General features: G+C 38.6%; 1 protein-coding gene and 1 long non-coding RNA gene across 25 annotated transcripts in view; one reads left to right on the forward strand and one right to left on the reverse strand.

Annotated features, from left to right (window-relative positions):
- Positions 1–22657, reverse strand: part of DLG2 (discs large MAGUK scaffold protein 2) — a 999237-nt gene that overhangs the window by 696400 nt on the left and 280180 nt on the right. The gene's annotated exons all lie outside the window — the stretch shown is intronic.
- On the forward strand, positions 2863–12735 carry LOC121106752. The gene is made up of 3 exons (XR_005839723.2): positions 2863–3185; positions 10017–10249; positions 11400–12735. It is a non-coding gene; the product is annotated as an uncharacterized LOC121106752 (long non-coding RNA).

Below are 22657 nucleotides of genomic sequence, written 5' to 3' on the forward strand. Positions count from 1 at the left end.
AGGTCTTTGTCCAATATGCATAAGATGATTACCTGTATTTACTGTCATCCTATCCAAGCACTCAGGTTTCCCATCTTTAATCTGTATTGTGTCATAAAATGCTTCAGTCTGAGGTGGGTGAAATGGCAAGTGTCATCAGCAGAGCCAGGATTTCAGCCTTTATGAGATAGCCTGCTAGATAGAGCAATGTCTCTATCTACTGAGTAGCAAATACTGTCTGTGTTGTGCTCAGCACTGTGACAGTGTACAGTCTATAAATCATCAGCACTAATGCATACAACTATCCAAACAGCTTTGGGGAAGAGCACTGCTTTTTCCTCTTGATAAAATACCATGAAAACTCAGTGATTAAATTGAATATTAAGTGGACGAGTCAAAAGTCACCTTTAAATTCTTATTAAGAAGATGTGGACACAAAAGGATAATGGAGGGAAACATCACAAATCTCTAATATTTGGAAATTTTTCACACTACTGAACCTGGAGGGAATTTCTTTCTAAAGAAAAGAAGAATTCTGTTTCCATAGTAACTCAGTGCTAGGGCCCCCTTACAGTCCAAATTTAGCAGAATTATATGTGCGAGTTTATTCAGCATACTACTATGCACTTGAGGCTACAATGAAACCACTAACCTCATTGCATTTGAGATGTCAGGCTGAATGCAACTGGGACTGACAACATTTCGAGCAAGTCCAAGTGTAACACTAAAAAGTAACAGCATGCCTTAAAGACAAGGGAGAAATTATAGGTGGCAATAGAATATAAACTACCAGCCTTAGAATGACTTGAAATATCAAAAAATGCTATGAAATGGCTTAGCATCTAAAAATGAATTATTTCATCCTGTCTTGACATTAGTTTACTTACTCCTATTAAACACGGGACATCAGTGATGGTTCTTTCCCCCCTGAACCATAGAGACTATCAGTATGTAGATGTCACCCTGCCTTTATTCAGGAGAGGTCATCTGTCCATCACTTATCTCCACCACCCCTGCCCAGTTAAGTAGTGGAGTTGCCATCCCTGGAGGAGTTCAAGAAATGAGGAAATGTGGCACTGACAGACATGGTTAGTGGGCATGGTGGGGATGGGCTGATGGTAGGACTAGCTAATCTTGGTGGCCTTCTCCAATCTTAATGATTCTATGATTCTATGATTTATGAGGAGATGTTTTGCCTTTTGTACCTTTTAGTGCATCGAGACAGTGTGTAGAGAACACTGCACTATACCTGGAGAGCTTGCATTGTGTATTTGAAACACTTGCTGAAAAACCAAGAGATAGAAGTGCCACCTGCTTAACCAATGCATTTACTGTCCTTAAAAAGAAGTGGCAAAGGTATTGTAGCTTTGAAATGTCGATAGATGCTTAACAGGCCAAGTGAAGATCAGGTGGCAACAAAACAAATCCAAGAGCAGAGGTACCTTAATGACAGTGAGGCTGATTCAAAAGGTGCCAGTGCAATGTTTTAACGTAAAGTCATAAAAGTACTGTTTGAATTTGGTAATGAATATATATGCTGCAAGCTCAATGCATTTGGCTGGAACAGAGTAGTTTTTCCTGCTTTCAGCAGCACTCAGCAGTGAATTAACCACATTACACTACATGGAGAGCATGACCTGCTTTGTGGTGTTAATAGCAATCAAGTACTGGAAAACAAAATGTTACTCATTTTCCCACTGTGTCAGATACTGGAGAAACGAGCAGCAAACTCAGACATCTGCACATGGTTTGTATCAAATACCTCTTTGTACTAGAGGGAAGAAATATTTTAAAACAGACGCTGTCTCTGGGTTGTTGCTTTTATGAATCACCTATCTGATTTCAGGATCGAATCAATAGTTCTAGCTATAATGCTCTGATTACAGGTTCATTTTGCTACACGCTTTGTCCGATGCTCTCATGCCTTTTCTCTGCAGAAGCTAATGAGGGAGAAAATGACCATCATAATCTTAGAAATCAAAAGCCTGACTTTTGAGTATAAGCAAAAAATGGCATTAGTCACTGGTAAGTAGCTGACTTTTGTATCAATATGGGTAGCAGATGATTGCATACATTAATCCAGTGTATTAATACAGACTGTAGCTAATTCAAAAGTACAGAATGAGCAAACTGTCTTGTGGGGGTGTTGTAAGTATTCCAATAGAGTGAGACCACCTACCTACACTACCAACCTTTCTCTTTGCTTCAGTATCGACACTTTAGTTGCCTTTTGCAGCAAACACGAGGAAAGTAAGCACATTTAATTTGATCATCTTTCAAGTGATTCCTAAAAATAAAACCTTAAAGGACAAATAAAAAACAAATTAAGGCTCCTTTTAACACTTTCACCTTCGTCAGGAAGACAAATTAAGGTACTTAAGAATCATTCTCTTGGGAAACGGTGCTGAAGATGCAGAGAAAACTAATTGGCTGACTATAATTTGCATATAAATATTAAATATGAATAAGGTTAATGCTTGGTGAGGTTTAACCAGCAGTGAGTATATTCAGCAGCTATCTAAATTTTTCACTCACAGACAAGATGCAATGTAAAATGCTGTGTCCGGCTAAGCACTGGTGCATCCTCTAGAAATCCTCATCAGATGTTGGGTCCAGCAACAGCCATAGAGAGGAGAAAGAAGGATACAAACTCCCTCTTTTAGGTATCTCTTACCAATCCCTGCAGCTCTGACACACTTCATTGAAATACTCAGGGCCATGCAGGTGGTATTGGTGTTGCAGACTGTTGGTGGTGGGGGAGTTAATAGCTCAGGACAGACTTTCTGCCTAATTCCCATCGCAGTTTGGAAGAAGCAACTGGGGCTGTGTGCCAGCTGCCTGAGATTTTTTCCTGCTCTTGGCACAAAACTTACTCAGGGAGCATCTCTTATAGGCAATCCATAAAAGGATTGATTCTTCTAAAATAAGCTAATCTGTTTTCTGTTTCTCTCCTTCCTACCCAGGGTAATCCAGCAGCAGATGCAGGGGCTGGACCAGAAACCCTGCAGTGTTCCAGAACCAGTTTCCTCACAGAAGGTTATTTCTTTGACAGTGATGACTTCCAAACCTCCAGCACAGACTGAGGTGCTATGTTACCCAGCTATAGCACCACGCAATCCCAAGCCCACCAGGATCCACGTGGACAAATGAGTTCTACATCGGCAGCATGAGAAGCCATCATTGCTGAGCTGTTCATGTGAAGCAAAGTAAGTGTTAAGGGTAACAGTAAGAACTATGTTTCCAGAGGTGCTCAGTGGAGGCTTTTAACAGTGCAGTTTTCATGTAGTTCTGCCACCAGAACAGGTGATATGGTAGTGAGTAAGTGACGCAATAAATTACACAGTCATTTTTAAGGAAAACCTTGTATTATTGGCAGATTTGAAACAGTAATGCAGGGTTTTCTTCATTCTTCCTTCATCTAGGGAAAAATCTAAGAGGTTTCGTAGTATTAAAGCCACTGAAATTTTGCTTTTTAGCAGCTACCCTGACTCAGAGACCAGAGCTGGTGAAAATAGACTGAATATAAAAACCTCTTCCTGATAGACCCCTTGTGCTTAAAAATTGGTATCAGGGAAGAAGAAGCAACTTTAAAAGGACAATTTTTGTGTGTGTGTAAGGAAACAAAAATGAGTCACCATTTGAAGAGCTATATTAAAAGATACTTGAAGAAACACATTTTCCCCCTGCATCCAGTCTTGTTCCAGTGCATGCATGGCCATCACCTGGGACATCCATCTTGGCCCCTTGGATATCCCTATGAACTCTGGATCATATCTTTCCTTTTCCTATTTCAGCCGATACTGAAACATTTATGAAAGAGAGAATATTCACAGAATACTTTCAGGAAATAGGTTATTGAGAATTTTTTCTAACCTTCTTATCTGCACTAAGTATTCCTTTCCTTTCTCTCTTTCACCATGGCCACAGAGTAGCTGCAAATACACATGCATACCAATTATACTGCTATAAATGAAAAGATGGTAAGAGCAAATGCTCAGCTAGGGCAAAGTGTACTGGGAAACCAAATTGCTATTTGCATGTAAAAATCCTGATAGAAGGGATTGATAATCCACTGGATATGTCACAGACTACCATGCATAAACAGAAATATCCAGTTTACTGTATTTTCTGTTTGGGAGTTTCTTGCACTGAGCTTCCTGGGTGCTCAGTGACTCTAGTGCTTCTAGGAAGGATCAGATTTATCACTCATGTGTAGACCATCTGTGCATCTGTTGAGCCACTGCTGACAAAAGATAGGCAAATGTCTGTTTCAAATAATTCATCTTTCCAGGATTTTCATGAGTGGCTGTACAGATTTCATTGTCCATTTAGGATAATAATGAATGAGTGTATTCATATGTCACATAGGGAGAAAAATCTATTAATAGACTTCCTTTAAAAGCACATTATAACAAATGAACCACATTTAATAATGTGCACGTTTATTTTCTCATTCTTTTATTATTCTGAGAGTCCAGTGAAGATGAAAGAGTGTGGTCAAATGTTACTGATGTTACTGTGAGATTAATTTATCCTGAAGATTTTTAATAACACTGAGGACAATCTTAGCCACTAGGTATCACAGCTTCTCTTATCATGAAGACCCAAGGACTTTATCTGTAAATCCGCCAGGCAGAATACCAGAATGTCTCTGTGAAATTGATGCACAGTAAAATAGCTGAATATATCAGGAAGAAGTCTACACTCAAATTATTCTCCCTAGTTCGCAAGCAAAAGTCTAGGAATTTACACAATTTGCTATCTAGGCTTAATTTACCCTACAGTGCCTGCTCTGTTTAAACTCTGCCTTGCAAATGGCCTTCAAGATCAGGAAAAGTAGTTTGTAGGCCAGTTACCTCTGTTTGTGCTGAAGGAAGAAAGATGTGAAGAAAAATTTCAAGCAGTGCTTGAGAGAAAAGATTACTCTAAAGAACAGTTGGTGATTCCAATAAGAAAGGCATCAGAAACCCTAAAAGATCCTATCTCAAGAGCTTTGTTCTGTTGGAACAAATCTTTCCTATGTTATGACTGGCTCAGATATGTTGGGGCTTTATGCTTGCTTGAGAGTGAATCATGGCTGGAAGAATTGTTTTATGTGGAGAGAAATCACTCAGCAAAGATGCAGCTTTGAGAAGTGAGGAAAGATGTGCTGTTGGGAAGGCTGGGCAAGGGCACCATCACTGTTGAGTCACCTCTTCCTCCACATAATCACCTACATCCCTCTAAGCTACCAGATCTGGATACGTCTCCCAGTAACATGAAAAGAAGGAAAAGGATAACGCAGGTAAGAAGGCACCCACCACTCCCTAGTTGGCATGTAGCTGCGGCCTAGCAATGGCAGAGCACAACCTCATTGTCTGGAGTGGCTGAGGGTCCATGACAACACAACGGAGAACTCTAGCATGAAAATTTAAAAAGCCACAAGTGAGAACAGTAGGCAAAGAGGAGTGTCAGGTGAAGTATGACTACAAATTTGCCTTGTTTCATGACAGCTAATGTAGAGTAGTTTCATAGATATGTTGTATGGCAAAATGAAGGAAACCCACTAATAAAAGAACTGTTGATACTTTATTAGGCAAAGGAAAAGAGGAATAAACTTGAATTCTGCAAAAAATTAGGCACTGACATACACACAGTCAAAAGAAACCCCCAAAGATACATTTATTAGATGTTACTTCACATGAGTTCACAAGTGTACTGAAGAAGTCTAGTCACATTGTCTGTCAGTGATTATGCCAAAGCTATTCATAGAAAGTTAAACAGGTCTTATGCTAATATCACTACTACCATGTTGATTGAAGCATTTGTTCAGGAATATAATAATATAAAGGAAGACCTGTGTGCATGCAGGATTACTGGGCCATTTAAACAGGAAAGAACTTGCTCTCTGTTTCATAGAAACAAGGGAAAAGGGCAGAGTAAGGGAGGACAGAACAGGAATGAATAACAGATAATGACTAGCAGTGGAGACCAGGGACATCAGATCTCTTCGGGGGTGTGAACAGGATTCTCCTGTTGCAAGCAAAACTAAATCCCAGGTCAGAAAAAATACCTAAGTGTTATCTGCTGAACTACTGAGAAGGAAGAATTCAGTCAGTACGTAACATAAAGAAGAAGAAATGTGGAGTCCTAAATCTGAAAACAGAACAAAACAAAGCAAAAAAACCTCACAACATTATCTGTTTAAGGAAGATTGTGGCAAGAAATAAAGAACCTCAAGGATGGCTATGAAACCCTGAATGTACAAGAGGACATAATAAATGTGATCATGGGATGCATAAGTAAACAAAGCAGGATATATCTTCCCATTCCTCTGCAAACATCGGTTATGTTATACTCCTGAGAAATTAGCAAGTGAAGCTTTCCACTGTAAGCAGCAAAATTAAATAATTTCCCAAGGTAAATGTTTGACAACAGAGGCTCAAGAAACTCCTGGATCTGTGATCAGTTCACCTAATTATTCATTTCCTTGTACAATTACTGCAGAGGAAAAAAAAACCTCCTCACTTAGATTTCAGTTCAAATTTTGCTTCAAATATAACATCTGCTTAAAAAAGTTTAACTGTAATAGGTGAAAAAAATGAACCTCTTGGAAATAGAACAGTAACAAAGATCAATATTTGGCATCTCCAATTCTATAGATTTTACATCAAGTCAAACGATTTTGTAATGGAACTGATAGGAACTTTTCCTATCTGGTCAGAACCCAAGTTTCAGTTCTTAGTACTCTTGAATAATAAGGTGATGAGCATTGCAGAGCACATAAAGACAGCCAGAGTATCTTCCAATGGACTTCATTTCCAATTCTTTACTCCTGAGAAGCATGTTCTTACATTTAAAACTACTGCTCTTCTAGTACATTTGGAAACTGAGATACATTTGTATCTACTAAATTACTCTGGGACAGACTTACTCAGACATCCTGTCGAGAGCTTAATGGATGAATAAAAGAAGTTGCGCAAAGAGCTAGGAATGGAAAATACTGCTTGGTCTTCTACAGTTTTATACCTTACATTGGGGAATCCAGTTTCATCTTATACTAGGATAAAACTATTAGAGATGAAATCATTGCTTCCCTATTTTTTTCATATCTTACTGCAAAGTGGGGAGTTGTAATAATTTATCTGATTATCTCCCTAGCAGAAGTAAAGGGATTGAAGATTCAGTATGGTCTCACTCCACAAACAGAAGTTCATGCAGCTGACTGGACTTCTCCTCACTTCCATGCCATGAAAACACATGTAGATTTAGAGCCAAATCAAATGTTAATTCTTACAAAATTTGATTACTAATAGAACAAAAGCAAACTAGCAAATTCATGAGGATACTAATAACACAAAATACACTCAGGAGAATAAAACAGGTCAGTTTGTTAATGTGAGGAAAGAAAATTATTCACTCCTGTAAAAATGAAGTATACATCTCAGTCATCAAGTCATTCCAGACTCCTTTAAACAGATAGCTGTGAAGTAAAAATAATCGTCAGGAAAAAAAAAAGGATGACCAGTGAGTATATGTGAGTTGCTGTAATTCCTTTCAGAGGTCTAAAAAAAATAAAATAAAATTCATTATGTAGAGTGTATTTATGGCACAGTAAAAACTCCAGTTTTAACCAAAGTCCAAAACAACAAACATAAGCAAGAAGCCTTTTTTCTCTGTTTACCAATGAAATTGAATGTACTCAAGCAAGGCTGGAGCTGGATGTACATACCCCCTCCTGATAGACTCCCTGCAGTGCTGGCACACTGCCCCATGTCACCTCCCCAGTGCACCTGAGCCCTAAAGGAATACCCTCTGTCTGGAGGTTGTACAAAGCCTGTGGAATAAACACATTGGACTAATTCATCTCCAAATGGTCATTGATTAAGTGTCTACACAAAACACTGACTGATTTAAAAGTGATTGACACTCACAGAAAGGAACTTTCCACTGCCTTGTTTTATTGGCTTTAAGAAATACTCCCATAATAAATTTTGTGCACAGCTGCCATTGGAAAGACAAATTGAAGGATAACTGTTTTTTTTTTTTTTTTTTCCAAAAGTCACCTTTGCCCACCAGTGGTACATCACACAACAAACAAAACGGCTGCTATGATGCAGCTGCACAAAGAGTGCCTACATGTAAACAACAGTACCATGAGAACACAACCTAGGTAACATCCCAATTTTTCCTTCTCAAGATATTGCATTGTAGAGGTCAGCTAAGAATAGTCTGAACTGTGTTTCCGTATGTAAGACTACAGTATTCTCAGGGAAATACAAAGAAAGTGTCTTCAATCAATTTATATTTGCCCATATAAGAGTCATTATTCTAAGCACTCTAAGAAAATGATGACAAGGAAAAAGAAGACAGAGAATATACTGAGAAGAACAAGGCGAACAAGGAGAACAACCAAGATACACTTAAAGTCCTTTGGGGGACGTGTTTGTTTCTGTTTTAACTCCAGAAATGTTACTACACGTTTTGCCTCATTATGTGTAAAGTTGTATAGAATTATAAGATATTTTGCCACCATGTTCAGGTCCGTAAGATGAGAATCTAAACCCCCACCCTGGTTTGCATGTCCTAATGCCAGTGTTTGCACACAAGGATGGATAAATTTCCGGAGGATACAGCCAGAGACTGCAATTAGCTTCATTACCACTTAGAGAGCAATCAGACACAAGGGGCACAGAGGCTCTTTTGTGTATTTAGCACAACCAGGCTGAGTGAGATATGATTTGGTACAAGTTCTTTCAGCATTCATTGCTTAATTCCCCCTGCACAAAAGATTAATTCTTGAATTGGAGAACGGCCGGACTCCTGCTTTTGGGGTGTGTGTTGAGTGATGAGGGAAGTGGCTGCTGAAGGTGACATTCCCTTGAAAACTGAATGAGTCTGCCCCTCTAACAGAGATAAAAACCCATGATATGCTGCTTATTTTCTTCCCCAGCACCATGAAATGTTTGATCATATCAGTTTCCCAGACACATCAGACATCTTATTGGCCTCAGCTCTCAAAAGAGATGAAAACATATCCCATTTCTGTGCAGTATCCCATATGACCAAAGTCAGCATGAGTTTAGATGGAGTAGCTCCATCCCTCCATAGCAAGGAATATGCTAAGAAGCATTATCAACAGGAAAGAGGATCACAGGCTCCAAGGCACGATTAAATAGGATAACAATTCCTTAAAGATAGTAGATTACATGAATATTCAACAGTGATTACACCCAGTGTAAACTCATACTCACATAAATTATAATGAAAAGGAGCCTCGCCAGTGACTGTCTCCATTTCCTGAGACAGAAAATCAACCATCCTTACAAAAAGGAGACTCAAAGAGGAAAAAGAACATAAAGAAAAGTTAGGACAGAATGTAGGCAGCCTGTGTGAGACAAAAGTGGGATGTACATGGCAGCCTCAGCAGATCTTCTGAGCTGTGGTCACATTGAGTTTTCAAAATTGAACCAAACCCTGACAACAAAACAAGATCATCACTCACCAAAATTACTTCTTCAGCAATAGTTGTCACAAGCAAGGCTTAAAAAGTTCACTTTCATATATGCTTTCCTTACTGCTAGGTCCAAAATAAAGACCATATGCTTTCACCTATCTGTTTGTATTTCCCCAGTCTTTCACAGTTCATTAAGCACTGCTGCAATGCAAAATCTTATTTGCAGTTCTTTAATTGCCATGCAATTGCCACTTAATTCGTAATCCTGCTGAGTATCATTTTTATTTCATTTTCAAAATATTCTAGAACCCTAAAGCAGGAGAAAGAAAAGTAAGTGATTAACAACTCCCATGAGCTCATGTTATTTAAGCATAATTTAAACTCAACACTGGAGTCGTGAACCCCACATTTCTATTCTTGGTTTAAGCAGTTGCTAGCTCTGTGACTCTGGGCAAGTAAAAGCTGTCATTGTTTTCTTCATCTTTGAAACCCGTATTTCCCTTTCTCCTTTCTTTCAACCCCAAAGTTTTGAATGCACACATCATTCAGGGTCAAGCTTTGCTGCAATTTTTCATGCTCTACTTTGACTCCTTCTCTGCAGATATTCAAGATCCACTTGGACACTTTCCTGTGCAACCTGCTGTAGAAAACCTGCTTTATCAGGGGGTTGATCTGGTTGGATGGATGACCCCCAGAGGTGTCTTCCAACCCCTACCATTCTGTGACCCTGTGACTCCCAAAGCAATCAACAAACTAGCAATGGAGATATCTGGTTTAGATGAAGAATTTGAAGGTATACTGCAAGGGGACTTGGAGCTACAAGCCAGTGTATTGGTATGCTTCTTGACCCACATTTAATGTGTACAACTGTGTGTTGATGTAAGAAGACTTAGCACAGACTTCTAGGCAGGTCGAGAAAGTTAAGGACAAACCAGTAAGCATTTATTGAATAGACTGTATAGACTGAAAAGAGCATTCATCCTTCTGGTTACTTTTTATATTTTGCTGTTCAGTGCCTGGATTTTATTCCTGTTGTAGATGTTCACTGTAATACTCTTTTGATCTCATATAAACAACTTTACATTTTCTGAAACATTTTATGAAATGGCATCAAAGTGCACAGACAGATTCAAGGGAAAAGGGCACAAGTGCTCTAACTTGTAAATTTTTTTCACCCTAATGGTCATGAGAAATGAATTGTCTTCAATCATATCTGGAGTGCAAGCCACTAAGCTGTTGCTATTGTGGATGCTGTGGATTTCATATTGACAAAATACTGTGTAGATACAGTTGCAGTCAAAGATAAAGAGAAGTCATGCTGAAATTAAAGTCTATACAGGAAAGAAACTTGCAATGACATTATTCATTTACATTGCTCCATTGAGTTCTACTGGCAAATTCCTGCAATAAACATACTGTAGCTGATGTCGATAGGTTTTGAATATATTGAGAGTGTTACACGTGTAGTTTTATGTTCAGAGATAAATCCAGTCCATGTAACTACGTCAAAAGCCTTTTTATTGCCTCACAACATTTTTTCATGACTCTGCATTGCTGTGATCAGTTATCAGAGATATTGCACTGTGATAAGTAAAACTGCAATGTGATGCCAGACTATCATTATTACTGCCTCATCATTTCACTAATTTGATTTTGTTAAGTAGTGCCTCCATTTATTCTTACCAGATAACCGAAAGGAGGAATAGCATTTCTTTGTCCCTCTCCTGACTGCAGGAGGGCATCTCTTCATAAGATTTACTCTAGTTCCTCATAATTTCCCCTAACAATTGCAATTTATCACAGAGGCATATGCTTGCAGGCACCATAGGGAGCATGTGCTCTCTCTTCCTGAATTCAGATGTAAAAGGAGCTGCAAGCAGATCCTTGTATTTTGTGAAAGATATTGGTGAGAGGTGAAAGCCTTCTGTACGGAATGAGAGGCACAGGTAACAAGATCTTATTGAATCTTTTGGGACTTCTGTAGGGAAACCTTGGGCATGTCCACAGTGAAGTCACTCCAGAAGAAGATCAAAGCAGATTTGCTGTGAGGAAGGGACAAGGTGCCAGTAGCTGCCCCACATGCTGGGTACTTAGTTTGCTCTCTTCCCCCTCTACTCACAAAAGATGAGAATAAATTCAAAGGCATGACAGTGGCTCAAGCTTTGCTTTCATTTACAAAAATTTCATTACCAAACCCATGGTAATTCAGTAATTTTTATGAGCTCCCAAGGACCTAACTGTGGGCAGAATTGCATTCAGAACATCTCTTCTAACAGTCTTCTTACTCCCTATTTTCTGTACTTCTGTGTAAGCAGCATACTTATTTCTGTGTGAATAACAGCAACAATCAGGAGTGGTTTGCAGTGTCAGTAAGTGCATACAAAATGAACATGGACTTTTCATCTCTATCATTTCCTACACATTAAATATAAAATTAGGATGTCTAAGAAGCTGAACTCATTGCTTTAATAGCCTTATGAATATTTGTCTCATTATGAGTGTTATTTAGACCAAAAAGCACTAATGCAAATACTTTCAGAACAAGGTATTGCAGTCCCAATAGCTCCCATTACTACAGATAAGTAATTAAGGCAAAAAGAATATGAAAGAGGTAATTGTATGATGACTGTCAAACTGAGTATGCTTTAGACGAAAGAGATCCCTCCCAAAGCAAAACTTCAGCAGCAACTTCCAGTAACCAGATATTGAATCCACAAGCTTCAAAGCTACCCTTACAAAACCTCTGAGACATATTCAGTCACAAACAGTCTAATGGCACTACCTAAGGAAAGTGGCAAAATTTTACTATCAGTCTTCTCTGACACCAAACGAACAAAGACCTAAGTGAATAAACACACTGGCACTTCGACTATTCTGGAGTTAAAGATCACCAAATTCTGCAAAGATGCTATACTTTTCACTTGTATCCTGTTCAAGAAAACACCAGGTATAAGCTATCTATTATTTTCAAGGTGTTATGATCTGAAGAATCAGTGATGAACACAGTACATAAATAATCAACCAGTCACAAAAGCTATGACCACAGGAGTAGAAAAGAAGACAAAAACATACACTGTCATGCCCCTCTCCTCCCCACTGAAAGACTGCAGATACGAATGGCTTGGAACAAAGTGATGACCTGTAAACAGTGGCAGATGAGGATGCATGGAGAAGAGACTAATTGGAGTACAAATACTTACATTATGGAGACATCACAATGAGACTGCACAAGAGGAACACCAGTTTCCTGATCAAGAGATATAATGGGAGACAATAAGCAGGAATATGTCAATAGAGGGCAGAATTAGAGGATCACTGCAAGAGAGAATGCAAAGTGATTTTTTTTTTCACTCTTAGAATTTACAAGAACTCACCAAAAAAAAAAAAAAAAAAAAAAAAAACAGCCATCAAAATGCCAAACTGTGACATCACCAAGACAGTAGATTGCAAAATATGAGTGAGTTATGAAGGCACCAGAATTACAGATCATCTAAATAACTTGAATATCAGTCAACACATGGCAGTCTGTCTGAACTACACTGTAAATAACATAGTTGTATCAGATGGAAACACAATCAAGTAGAATTGCTCTCTATTGCAGTAAGTTCTTTCGCAAATGTTCTGCTAAAACAGGAATGTTAAAAATAAGAGAGAGAGATTGATGATTGATAGATGTTTAAATGTAAATGATGCTAATACAACAGAAACAGGTGGCAAGAGATATAAACCTGTCACATAGTATGCAGCAATGCATGAAAGAGTAATATTACATCATTCTCAATTTAAATGCTAAGGGTTAAAATCAGTCTTCAACAGTAGCTTAGTCACGATAAGTTTCTTAGGAGCATTCGACAGAATGGATTGACACATGATAAAAAATGCCATTAGCACTCACTCAGAGATCTCTGCTCAGAAAGAATGATAAAGCCTGATATGATCAAGGCACCTTTCAGTAAAACACTCAAAAACCAAATCCGTGATGTCCCTGAACTTCAGGCTGAAGTGCATTTAACAAAAGCTCTCCCCATGCTTTGTAGAATGAAAGACTGAAGATGATTATGTTTTATTAAATGTGGCACTATCAGCAATTGCAACCTGTATTTATAAAATGGAAAATACAGCCCATCAAATGCATAAGAGAAAAAGACATGCTGAAGTGGACATCTGCCTGCCTCAAAGATTGGTAGAGCAAAAAGATGATGATAGCTTGGGGAATAACTCAGAACCTATGAAGATGACCTCTGTATTAGTTGGTGTGAAGACATGTATATCCTGCTAGATAAACTAGTAAAAGGCTGACATTGATGCTTTTGACTGGGAAATCATGCAGCCTGATTTTTAACTATTTAACTATTAAACCAAGCCTGGCCTGTCACTTTATTCTTTGTGAAAAGAGCAAGCCTAAAACAAAGCAAAACAGAAGATGATGAAGGTTTATGATAAGGTTTTCATTATGTCTTTTGATTTCACTTAATCTCTAACAATTTTGCCACACTTCTTTAAGTGCAAGTGAAAAATCAAATTTAGTTCCAGATTACTAGGTAGCCAGCACCAGTGATTTCACTGAGCATGAGTCATAGCATGTCTTGAGCAGGTTATTATTCTTGTATTAAAAAAGAACCAGTGGTCTTAATTCTTCATTGCCTTACGTCAGGTGTAATTAATTATTTATACTTGGGTAGAGCGAAGGCCAAGTGGCTCTAAATCCAACAGCAAGGTTCAACATCCATTCTCTACTGGGTAAACATCTATGTAAGGTTCAGTGCAACAGAAAATTATGTCCAGTGATTTCATAGCTGCCAAAGATAATGATTGGACTCTCGCCAGAAAAAGCAGATATTTCACCTTACAGCACACTGCACCGATGCCTTATTTCCCACAACCCCACTCTGTTTCCTCAGCAGCTCAGCACTCCTGCTGTTCGTGCTTCCCTGCTTTGGTGACACTCAATAAATTAATGATGGCAGCTCCATGCTACGTCACTATACAAAAATTTGGTAGGGATTGGAATGCCAGAGATTTTGGAATTCATCCCTGGGCTCTTCCATTTGTGAGGCAGAAAGCCAGAGGGCTCTGAAGCAGAGAGATCACAGAGGCAGTCTGTTCCTCCTGTCTTTCACTTCTCATCACTTCACACACAAACATCCCGGGCATGACCTTCCTCATGAACTCCCGACTTTGTACTATTACCATTTAATCACAGCCTCTGCCACCCCATAGAAAGAAAGTCTGAAATGTACTTCCCAAATGCAGTTGCTCTAGCTGGTTCACTGCCTTTGAGATGAGCAATATCTCTCTCCAGGACAAGGTCGACAACGTGTCTCATGAGCTGGGCTTTAGTAATATTGTCACCCACAACAAAGCCTCTTGGTGGCCTGATATACTTTAATATCAAGAGAATATAAGGAGAATCAGAAAAAGGACTGAAAAGTTGTGCAGTCAATGTCCAGTGTGTACGATTGAAAAGAGCCAGCTCCTATAAGTACCCATGCAACCAAGACACAACTAATGGAGCCCTGGGGAAGGAAAAAAGAGAAATATGAAATCTGCAGAAAAATTCCATGAGCATCTTCATCCTGTTCACGAATGGGGTAAGAAACTGAGGAACAGGTTTAAACAAATTGCCAGATAGCTGGGCTTGTCTCACTACAGTGCTAAAGGTGAGAGGTAGTACACTCACAAAATGCCATTTTAAAAATCCATTTGGTATGCAAGTTTTGTTTGGACTGCATCTTCTCATTAAATAATGAGGCAGATGGACAAAAATGCCTCTGAGTAAATTTTCACTTTTAACACTGACACACACTGGGAATCTGGCTTAAAGACTGACTCCTTTTCTCAGCTCCTGCTAAAGTAAAGCTAGAAGTGGTATCTGCTGCACTGCACATCACAGTTCCCAATACACTAAGCAGTACCCTTAAGCAATATTACACTATAAACATTGCATTTCACCATCTCTAATGTCATCTCCAGGCTGTCAAGCAACACATATCTGGAAGTAAATTCATATTCCTTCAACCTGTCTCTGTCCGTGTATATGAAAGCCATTAATTTCAGCCATTCACCTTCCCGCTTTTTACAAAAAGCACTACACTCCCAGCCAAAGGGAAATCTGATCAGAGACTGGGAGAAAGAGAAAGAGCACAAAAGACCAGGAGAGGAGGAAAGAGAAAAAATATATATTTGCAAATAAGGAAAAGTCCTATGGACTGCGGCAGTCAGGTTATTTCTTCTTTTAACTCATTCTGTAAAACCTTGGGATAATCTATTATCAGCGTGTGATTGTAATACCACAAAATTCAAAACCTTCTTTGCAGTTTATCCAACCAAAAGCAATTGCTTAACTTTTTAAATTAAAAAAAAAAAAAAAAAAAAAAAAAGGAAAAAAGAAAAGACTATTACAGGAACTCAGTTTTCCTGTCTGAGAGCTGTGAGTACACAGGCTTGACTCCTTTGTTGGCAGAACAGAGACTTCTCAGCAATTAAATTCCACCTCCAGAGTTGCTGAGGATGACATCACTTGGAGCTCTGTTAGAATGTTGTAGCTGTGATATTTGGGAATAGTAGTGTTAATAACGAAATACCTGCAACCCCACTACTGGAGCTTAAAGCATTAATGATTTGAACTAACCCATAATTGCTGTAGGAAGACAGTAGCTTTCCCTGAATGACTGCTAAAGAGGACACTTCTTTTCACTACTTGCTTGTTAAGTACAAAGTGAAAAATGAAATCAAAGCAGAAGAGCTGTCTCCAGGTTTTGGTGCAGTTACTCAAGTTAGTGGAGGCAAACTACTGATAAGGTTTAACCCTGCAGCACCAGCCTCAGTGTAGGTGGTAGCAAGGAGAACTTATGGCACTTATGCAGTTTTTTCAAGGGTGGGTCCACAGTGTGATTCCCAACTTGACAACAGGAAGGAGAGGAAAAATATTCTTATAGTCCATCTGCTTTCTGAAATGCATGCTATGGACCCAACAGCAAAATATGACTTTCACAATACGTAACACTATCTTTTCCTATTAAAAAAAATATTTTACACAGGACAAGAACAACTGGGTGACATCACTCATAAGTCAGACATAACTTCACTTACTTTGTTTTATTTCATTTAATGGATTCAGAGTCCATGGAAGGACACCATAGGTACCAAGTCTCTTTAGAGCATGAACCGGTCTATTTTTTCCATGGAGATGATATTTGATAATATACATTATTATTTCAGTTACATGTGTGAGCTTAGTGTTTCAGATGTGATGACAAAACTGCAGATCTAGAATACAGTCTGCTTTATCTGTCTTTAAGACTCATACACTAAAATCACTTAGAAAAATTATATTCTATTTCAAGGATGCTTTGCTCTGCAAATCAAACCTGCACAAACTCAAAAGTTCTGATTTACAAGATGGATGCCATCTCACCAAACTCTACTACACAGAATGGGGGGTTTCTTTTCCAGTGTTTCCAAGCCTGTGGCAGCTTACAGCCTGCAAATGCAAACTGAAAGTCATTTTTCCTTAAATATTTGGATGAAACCTACAGCCATTTAGGAACTGCTTCAAAAACAGCCCAGATGTATATGCAGTCAGAAGCAGAACACTCAGGTGGTCGTGTGAGCATATTCCATGTTCACCACCCTCAAAGGCAGTGCAATAGAGCAGCCAGGCCTGCAGGTAGATTGTGTCACCTTCACTTTTCCTCCAGTAACTCACTGCTGCTTCTTTTATTACTTCTGTGTTTCCTCAGTACACCACAGAACTCATCTCCAAGGTCATAATAGGTCCCATATTAAAGTAGCTGTAACTCCACAGAAGAAGAAATTATACTGATGGCTTAGCATACACACAACTCCTATACCTTATGAACTTCAACCTCGTGAAATTCATCAAGGCTAAGTGCAAAGTGCCGTACACAGCTTGGGGCAAACCCAAATATCAGTAGAGATGGAAGGATAAATGGACGGAGAGAAGCAAGACAGTGAAGCGCTTGAGGATGTTGCTGGATGAAAAACAAAATATAAGCCAGAAGTGTACAAGCTTCCAGGCCATAAAGCCCACCATATCCTGAACAAGGGAGGTGATTCTCCCCATCTGCTCTGACATCATGACCTTCCACCTTCAGGGCTGTGTTCAGCTCTGGGGCCCCAGGCACAAGTAGGGAATGGAGCTGTTGGAGTGGGTCCAGAGGGGGCCATGAGGATGTTCAGAGAGCTGTGGAGGGACTCTTTATCAGGGAGTGTGGTAATAGGTCAAGGGGTGATGGATTTAAACAAAAATAGGGTAGATTTGAATGAGTTATAAGGAAGAAATTCTTTACACAGAGTGGTGAAGCACTGGCACAGGCTGCCCAGAGATGCTGTGGATGTCCTATCTCTAGAGCAATAGGCCAGGTTGGATGGGTTTTGGGGCAACCTGATCTATTAGGTTGCAACCCTGACTGTGGAAGGGGAACTAGGAGCTCTTTAATATCCTTTCTAACTCAAAACTTTCTATGATTTTATGATACATAGTTTCCACTAGAGATGATAACTACTAGAAAACACCCCAAAAGTTCATTCCTTAAGTCTTCCTCTGTTATTAACATTCATGTGCACCTGTTCTTCTGTTGCCTTCTGCAACTGTGATGTTAGCCACCTGTGTTAGCCCTCTTTTGCACACTGACCAATTACTGATCAGGACCAAATGACTGCAGACGCACACCAATATGATGAGCAGCAAAATGGCGTCTATTCACTACTAAGCACAGCTTATATACCTTTACTTAAGCTATCGTGCCCTGTCCTGATTCGTCCATACTGGATCTTAGCCCCTTACCACAATTCCTTATTTGGCTCCTATTGTCTCCTCATTCCTTCGCCTTCTTATCTTGTTTACTTCATTAGCAAGGACAGTTTGTCTGAGCATGACAGCACCCTTTCAGTATGCTTAGGGAGAGGCCTATCCTGTACAGCATGTATCCCCGCAAAGTACCTACTGCAACATTCTTCAGTTCATACTTTAGTAAATGACTGATATTCTAGTTACAAACTAAGTCAAAGTTCCCAAAGTTTATTGTTTGTATCCACATGTATCCTAATATACGCAAGTTTAAGGTACAATCCTAAAACCTTGTAATGGCTATACTAATGACAAGCAGCTAAGAGCTACATTACTTATGATACCTATAGTGTTGATTCTCAATTAAAGCCAGCATGACTTAAGCTGAAAGATCAAGTAAATTAAAGATTATGCTTGCTGTTTCTATCTAAATAGATGAGAATAAAAAATCACTAAAGCATGGCAGTAATTCAGCAATACTAACAAAATAAAGCAACATTAAGAACAACAGTAATAGTTGTAGTAGAATAAGTACCAAGTCTCTTTAGAGTGTCAAAATCTCATACCCAGCCACAGCACAGATGAGGAAAAATGGCTGGCTATTAATCAGGAATTGAATTGCCAGTTGTTCTATTTTACTATTTTATTTAGGAGAACAAATTACCTGAAAAAAGCAATAGTTATCTTTTAAGAAGTTAATTTGCAGAAAAGTACCATCTCCTGTTTTTTTTTGAAGGATATATCATGTTAAATCACTTGCAAAATGAAGATGCAAGGATAACAATTTCTCACAAAAGACACAGAGAATTATTCGTACAAATGAACCTGGACTTTTCTATCAGCTTGTCCTTATAAGCAAAGTACATTTCATATTTCATCCATAGTAGCAGCAAAACACCACAGACAGAAGAAAAAATTAGACATCCTGTAACTGCTCTTTTCTAGAGATATCATTTTACAAGATTCTAACTCAGCTACTATTTGTAAGTTCCCTTTTTTTTTTTTTTTTTGCCACGTGGTACATAATGCAGACTGATGCTCTATCTTTCCACAAAAACATACATACATAAATAAGAAGTAAACATCAGCTGCCAGCACCAGGTGCCTCAATCCAGTATAAATGCCATAACTGTGGGAGTTAAGAAACTCCCCTAACTGACAAGCAAAGAGTGAGAATCTTCCTGTTATTGATCTTTGTTTATACAAGGAAAGGTTTTGTTTATCCTGAGATTTGATAAAAAGCCTGACTAATTCAACCTACCTTTAGAGGTTTAATTGAAAAGTGCAAGTTAAAAAGCATGCTATTATCTAGTTTCTGCTCTAGTGTAATCCATCATTTATAGCTGAGTCTCTCCTTCCAAAGAGATCTTACAGCAGCTATGATCTTAACTTAGATCATGAACTTATGATCTCAATTTTCTTGATTTATTTGAAGATGATTGGAAGAATTCAAGAAAGTCTAAACCCATTCTGAATCATGCACTGAAAGCATTTTGTCAAGTTTTCAAATAAAATCAGAAATTCAGTCTACATTTCTGCACACAAAGTATGATTAGGGTAATGTGATGAAATTACTACTTTTCTTTAATCCACCTGCTCTTAGGTCAACTTAGACTGACTTGATGGGTAGGAACTGCTGCTAATGGACCCAGCTAACTGCTAACTGCTGAATGCACCCAGACCAGGACAGTGAGTTGTCATTTGTCATCAAAGGACTGTAAAGTTCTAACTCAACAAATCTCTTTCAACAGTACTGTGAAGACAACTGAAAATTCAAAGTTTCAGATTTCAAGTTGAATTTGCACCATTGAATAACAATTATAAACTAGAGAGAAATACAAGATAAAAGGAATTAGCTTATTGAGGTGATTTCACTGCTCTGAGCTCTGCTTCAGACTGAATAGTCAGATTCTTAAAAAGCTTGGGGCAAGGGATGCAAAATTTAATGGATTTTTTTAAGAATCAGTGTTTAAATTTTAATGAAAAATAACAGCAGAGAGTGACAGTAGAGAAGCAGCAGAGATGAGGTGCTATGGGCTGACTGTAGCCCCTATTCTTCATTTCCCTGTCGTACTCAGGGGGACGTGATAGGAAAGGGTGGGTGGGGAGAAGGTAGTTTTCTCTCTTAGTTCTCACTGCTCTAGTCTGTAATAGGCAATATATTACATTAATCTTCCTACAATGAGTCTGTTTTGCCAATGACAGTAATCAGTGAGCAATCTCCCTGACCTTAGCTAACCCTTGAGCTGTTTTTCTCATCAATTTATTCTGTATTTTCTCCCCCTCTTCCCTTGAGAAAGGGAGTGAGAGAACAGTGTGGTGGAGTTCAGGTGCCCATGAGGGTGAGGACACCACAGGCTCTTATTCTCTCGATGGTACTACTCAGAAGAAAAAAAAAACTTTCCCCTTCTTTGCACTCTCTTACAAAGAGAATCAGAGTTGGAAAGGGGGTTGAAAGAAAACCAAACCTAATTGCATATCTCTTAAAACATCTGAGTCATAGCAGCAATTAGTTTAACGGAGTTGCCTTTCAGCCTAGCCTACAGACACCAATTTAAACAATAGACTTTAAAATGTTGCTTACCTTACAAATGTAATTACTTATTCTAAGGAAGATTCAATCTGACATAACTACTAGGCATGTAAGCAAAATCATGTATGAATCTTGCTACTAATATTCATCATTCTTGATTCCGTTATATGCTATTGATGGTTATTACTACCAATTTACTTATCTAGCTAAAACTTCTTGCATGCAAACCTTTAAGAGTAGGTTTCATGACATAATATGATTTGAAAATTGGAGCAAACCACATATTTTGTTTGTAAAAAGAAAGAAACCATGGTCTTCAAAAGATTGATAAAAATAGAGAAGTGATCAGTCAAAATGATATTGTGCGGTGTTGTAATATAATCATAGGATCATAGAATCAACAAGGTTGGAAAAGACCTTCAAGATCATCCAGTCCAACAGTCACCCTAACACCAATATTTCCCCACTAAGCCATGTCCGTTAGTGCAACATCTAAATGTTTCTTGAACACAACTGTCATACTATTTTATGATTCATGAATAGGCATTCTCCATTTGCGAAGAGGAAATGCACTTTCTATGTGTCTCTGTCTCTGACTCAGTTCTCTTAGACTCATCCTCATTAATAAATGTTGTACTGACTGCCTCAGGTCTTTGGTGCAACACTGGAGCAATCCCACAAACTTCACATTATGCCTCTATGACATCTCCAGGATACCCATTGTTTTCAGTGGGAACTTGCCATAGGAAACAATTCAGTTAATAATGTGCTAAGTGGGACAGATGTGTCTCCCCACTCTCACCTTGCTGTGTTGCTTCAGCAGGTTTAACGGAAGTAAAAAGCAGTGAAAAATGGACTTTCACCACTAAAGTGAGCAGCTGTGATTCAGAATATATCAAAGCAATTGCTTTCTTGAGTTAGAAGGTATCATTCTTACTGAGTCAGCATTACTTACAAATCCCCAGTGCTTCTGTTTTCTGGGTTAGGAACATGGAGTTACGCGCTGTCTACATAAGAAGTAGGCAAGATGGTGTGAAGAACCATTGTGAATAAACCTTGAAATTACAGGCATTTGAAACAGAAAGAACCCAAACAAATCCCCTATGCTGAGAAGACACAGTCAGTTTTGAATACAGCATGTGGCTGCCTTCAGTTCTTTTCTGTTTGTATTGTGGTCACATATGATGAAACTAATTATACAAAATAGTACATGTCTATAAATGGTGATGTAATAAGTTGCAATCCAAATAATGAAAAATATCAAGCATGTTACAGTAATATTCATGGCTTAAATCAGCAATTTGTTCTATCAAATATGATAGGCAAAACAGTAAGAAAAAGAAGTAGTGAATAATACAGGGACTTCTGGCAATTTTCTAACTAGGATAAGTGAGAAGATGAAAGCTGTGAGCAACAGGGCAATAGGACAGTTTCATTTATATCTGTGTCTTCTTTGCCCTGCACTACTGAAAGAGCTGAAAAGACCTTAGTGTAGCTAATAACCTCAGGCTTTTGCCTACAGAGCAGCCACCCAGTAGTATTGGAAATCTCTGCAAAGCCATGGGTTGTTTTTCCACAGTTGTCTTCTACAAAGGCCTTTGGAAGAGAATCTTCCTAAAGCTGGAAAAAAGTCCTGAGAGCTCTAAAACATCTGTGGCATTTTTACGTGCTGTGAAGTAAACACAGAAAGGATGAAGATGTTGCCCAAGCAGCCACTAAAACAAGTTTTAATTCTACCTGGAATTATTGCTAATGTTTCTAGAGCATTTTTTCCTTACCTGTAGAAAAAATACATTTTGAAATCTCTGTGAAGAGCTTATTTTAAATTCATGAGCACTTCATAAAACCATAATAACCCAAGATTCAGACTTTAGAAACAACTGGTATTTTTTTCCGT

This window comes from Gallus gallus, chromosome 1, assembly GCF_016699485.2.
Source record: "Gallus gallus isolate bGalGal1 chromosome 1, bGalGal1.mat.broiler.GRCg7b, whole genome shotgun sequence".
Classification (NCBI taxonomy): domain Eukaryota; kingdom Metazoa; phylum Chordata; class Aves; order Galliformes; family Phasianidae; genus Gallus; species Gallus gallus.